Below are 4,709 nucleotides of genomic sequence, written 5' to 3' on the forward strand. Positions count from 1 at the left end.
TGATGTATTAGTACTTATCAGTTTTGTTGTTGCACATGCATGCCTTTGAGATCCAGATTTTCCTTGGTTTTTCTAAGGTCTACACGCTACAATTGTTGATTCCTGTAGTGAAAAAGTTACAAAACAAAATGAGGACGGCCATTGCATGCTTCCATTTTCAGTTTGTGCTTGTTTGAAAAGTCAACGACTGTTGTATTAACTTGGATAGTTCAATGCCACTACAATAATATTAATAATTATTTTGGTAGTTCATTCGGTGGTCTCTTGTAGTTTCCGTTGTATCCGCCACATGCTTGTAGTACTGGATCTGCGGTTGTGGTGTTCCGGTCATCACATTTTCAGCACATGTATGTTAGAAAAATTGTGAATTCATGGCTCTGAAATTATATTGTTGTACCAGCACATAAGAACTACTCCCTCTGTCCCATAATATAAGAGCGGTTTTTACACTAGTGTAGTGTAAAAAATGCTCATATATTATGAGACGGAGGGAGTGATTTAGTTGGGCTAGGAAGACTATAAGTTACCAACTGTAATTTACTTCCATCCTTGGTTTTATTTTCCAAATTTCTCTAAGTTTTCATTGTTTAGTGTATAAATACTCGTTTCTGGTTTTGATCTGACATGATAACATGTACATGTGTCTCATTGTCAAGTGCCTTTTTTTATCTGCTTGGAAGCATTTTAGTTCTGGCGTGTTTGTATTCATGGCTCCTTGTAAAGTGCGGTTTTCTATTCCCTGAGCTGCTGGTGGTTGTGTGCGTGCAGAGGTGGAGTGTGGTGGTGAAGATGGTGACAGCAGTGGGAGGCGGGTAGGGCGGCATGGAGGAGGAGATGAGCCAAGATGGCCACTTCCAGGAGCTCACCTCTCTCAACTCTGTGCTATCTTCTACGTACTCCCCTCACCTCCTGATGCCCATGGATAAGGTAGGGAAGAATGATAAGGTAAGGCATCCTAGTTTAGGTTCAGGATGTGACTTGCAATTTTCTTCTTGATTCCTGCCTGTGGTGCACTCACTATGTCCACCTGGTCAAACACTATGTGGTTGGTGAGACCTCTCTCTTGTTTCAATTTGGTAAAATGGCAGCTCTTTCTCATTGTTCATGTGTTATACTCTGTTAGTTAGGGTTCAGTTTCATCATGGACAGTGATAGGGTTCATATGCTTGGATTGGCTGGCTGATTCGTGTAGACTAGCACCTTGTGCTAGTGTATGTTTACCCGTCTTAATCTTAGGTCGCATGTGAGCTCATATTGGACACTCAGGAGCCTGATACTGTTAGATTTGTAGTTGCGATGATAAGTCTAACATTGATATCCGATTTACATGCAACAGGGACAAAAGATTATTCAAATAATCTTTGCTTGAACATATTTACTTGGAGTGTAAGAAGCTATTAATTGTTAGTTAGCTTTATTTGTGTTGATCGAAAATCATCACATCTTTCTCCTGCAAGGCACAAGTATGCCACACAACGTGTTCCCCTAAAGAAAGAAAGAAAAGATGGTACTCACTTACTTTTAAGTTGTACGATTCAGCTATTGTTGTTTCTGGATGAGATTATTGTATAGGCAATAAAAGTTTCTGCCTTTTGTAACTAAAGGTCTTGTTATATGTGGTTGACTTAAATCATACATATTCTATATCTGATTACATTTTTATGTCTCGAATTTCATATGCCACTATCTGATCCAAGATTATGTAGTGTAGTCAGCTCTTTGGAATTTATAAAGGTGCATAAACTTCAGGTGCCCACACGCGTCCATCGGCGAACCTTAGCAGCGGTGCGTTCTCAAGAACGTTGTTGCTGGCCGTACCTTGGAGCGGAGACGACACCGTCCCCAACATGTTTGGCTGGCAGAAGCTCTGCATCGCCTCCCCCAGCCTGAGTTGCCCCTCTGGTGGACTAGGTAAGCCCCCCGATCTGATATGATCTCTCTCATGAGCCCACCCACGGCCATCAAGCCATGGACAATATTTACATTTGGATCCATGCGCCCATGAGTGTGTCTTCTTGTTGTAAGGTGGCACTTGGTACCTGTAGATGCAATGGAAACTTGTAAAAATGGATCTTTGCTAGTGATGATTTGTGTCCATGGACATTGAGCCATGGTAATTTTTGTGCTGGCCATCGTGCCATGGTGATTTCTGGGGCTTTATGGTGGCTTGGCTTAGTTACAGTGGTCATTTCGGCATTTTTGCGAACTAATTAATCAGATGGCACAGTAAACTGAGTGTTCAAAAACTCGACAAAATATTGGGATTGCGTAACAGATTCCATTTTTTATGCCTGACTTAATGGGCCAAATAGGCTGGAAATGAATATGTCAAGGTGGTTATCAATTATCATTGGTGCATCAACAAATCTACACAACTTAGATTGTGAGTTGATTAATATTTAAGGGGGACTTATTTCTCTTTTCAAACAAAAAAGGGGAGACTTATCTGTCTTTGTGAAAACAAGTCAGGTTGCAAGTACTTGTTTGACGTTTGTTTGTGTGGAATTTATGCCATTTTTCTTGAAATTTTGTTAGCTTGGGACATCTCTGCATTTCTGTGATGCAAGCAAATCAGGTGCCATGATAGACTTGATTTTTTGACCATGACAATTGACAACGAATTTCTTATGCTTGATGCAGATAAAGAGAATTTGTGCCTCTACAGTCACCTCGACGCAGATAAGAAGAGAAGAGAGACTTGGCCTTCTTGCATCATGCTCGACCATGGTGTCCTGCTCGCGTTTGTCTTCCTATGACCCCTGGTAAAGGTAAGCTCGTTGCTCTCCCTCCTTGTTGCAATAAGAGAAACAGTTTTGTCTCATCACAATTACTCCCTCAGTAAACTAATATAACATCTTCTGGGTGTATCTGGGAACGTCTTCTGGTTGGTTTGGCTTAGTTGCGCTTTTGCAAACTAGTCATATGTCACGATATTCTGAACCTTTTAAACCTAAGATAAAATTGAGACTGCATAACAGATTGTATTCTCTTTATGCCTGACTTGATTGCCCAAAGAAGCTGCAAATGAACATGTCAAGCTGGCTATGAAATATCATTGGTGCACAAGCTACACTGACAAATCTACACCACTTAGCTTCTAAGTTGATTTATATCCAAGGGAGACTTGTTCCTCATTTTGAAAACGTGTCAGGTTGCACAAGTATGCCATTGTTCTAGAAATTTTGTAATCTTGGGCCATCTTTGCATTTCTGTGATCCAAGCAAATCAGTTGCCATGACATACTTGATTTTTTACCCTGAAAATTGATAAAGAATTTCTTATGCCTGACACAGATAAGGAGACTTTGTGCCCCTACAGCAATCGTGGGAGCTGGGAGGTGTCGCTGTTGGCCGAGGAGGTGCCGCCTGGGCTGACGCTCAGCATCAATTTCGCTCGTCACCGCCCACTCCGACTCGTGGCTCCTCTCAGCTGCATTCTTCCTCAGCATGCCGCTGAGTGCCTAACTAGCGGTATTATACTGTTGATGTTCCTCCTGCAGTACTGAGTGTGATTTTCTCTTAGCTTGGTGCAATTGAGAAAAAATATTGGCTTTAGCTCTAAAATGATTTATTCATGGTAGACAGATTAGTGAAGATCAAATGGCCTTTCTGGTTGAGTACTTTAGCTTGCTTGCTAGGTGACTTGGGAGTTGGGATACATGCGACTGAGATGATGGCCCATTTATTGTGTTTCACTTGTTGCTTGGTGCATGTGTCTACGTGTGAGTTAGCTTTTAGTTTATCGGAGGCTGTGCTCCTCTCTTTATTTCATTTCTTTGCTTTTAGTTTATCGGAGGGTCATGCTTTTCGTTTGAGTTAGCTTTACCGGGTCTGCAGTTATCATTGGTGCATCAACAAATCTACACCACTTAGACAATGAGTTGATTAATATGTAAGGGGGACTTATTTCTCTTTTCAAACACAAAAGGGCTCTTTTTGAAAACAAGTCAGGTTGCACAAGTTCCTGTTTGAAGTTTGTGTGTGGAATTTATGCCATTTTGCTTGAAATTTTGTCATCTTGGGGCTTGGGCCATCTCTGCACTTCTGTGATGCAAGCGAATCAGGTGCCATGACGGGCTTTATTTTTCGACCATGACAATTTGACAATGAATTTCTTATGTTTGACGCAGATAAGGAGAATTTGTGCCTCTACGTCCACCCCGACATAGATAAGAAGAGGAGAGACGTGGCCTTCCTGCATCATGCTCGACCATGTTGTCATGCTCGCGTTTTGTCGTCCTCTTCCCCCCTGTAATGGTAAGCTTGTTGCAGTAAGATGAGTAGATATGTCTCTCTCAGTTATGAAATTTGTAATTGGGACTGCTTTCTAGTAGGTTTGGCTTAGGTGTGCTTTTGCAAACTAGTCAGATGACACAATAGTATGAACCTTTAAAACCTGAGATATACTCCCTCCGTTCGGAATTACTTGTCACAAAAATGGATGTATCTACAGCTAAAATACATCTAGATACATTCATTTCTTCGACGAGTAATTCCGAACGGAGGGAGTAATTGAGACTGCATAACAAACTGCATTCTCTTCATGCCTGACTTGATTGGCCAAAGAGGCTGCAAATGAAAATGTCAAGCTAGCTATCAATTATCATTGGTGCACAAGCTGCACGGACAGATGTACACAACTTAGTCTGTAAGTTGATTCATATCCAAGGGAAACTTGATTTTCATTTCATCAAACTGAAAAAAGGAGAC

General features: G+C 41.3%; 1 long non-coding RNA gene across 1 annotated transcript; it reads left to right on the forward strand.

Annotated features, from left to right (window-relative positions):
- The first annotated feature begins 550 nt into the window (after positions 1-550).
- On the forward strand, positions 551-4,394 carry LOC119344774. The gene is made up of 5 exons (XR_005166807.1): positions 551-945; positions 1,750-1,911; positions 2,641-2,768; positions 3,294-3,470; positions 4,130-4,394. It is a non-coding gene; the product is annotated as an uncharacterized LOC119344774 (long non-coding RNA).
- The last annotated feature ends 315 nt before the right edge of the window (positions 4,395-4,709 follow it).

Source organism: Triticum dicoccoides, unplaced genomic scaffold (assembly GCF_002162155.2).
Source record: "Triticum dicoccoides isolate Atlit2015 ecotype Zavitan unplaced genomic scaffold, WEW_v2.0 scaffold184842, whole genome shotgun sequence".
NCBI classification, from domain to species: domain Eukaryota; kingdom Viridiplantae; phylum Streptophyta; class Magnoliopsida; order Poales; family Poaceae; genus Triticum; species Triticum dicoccoides.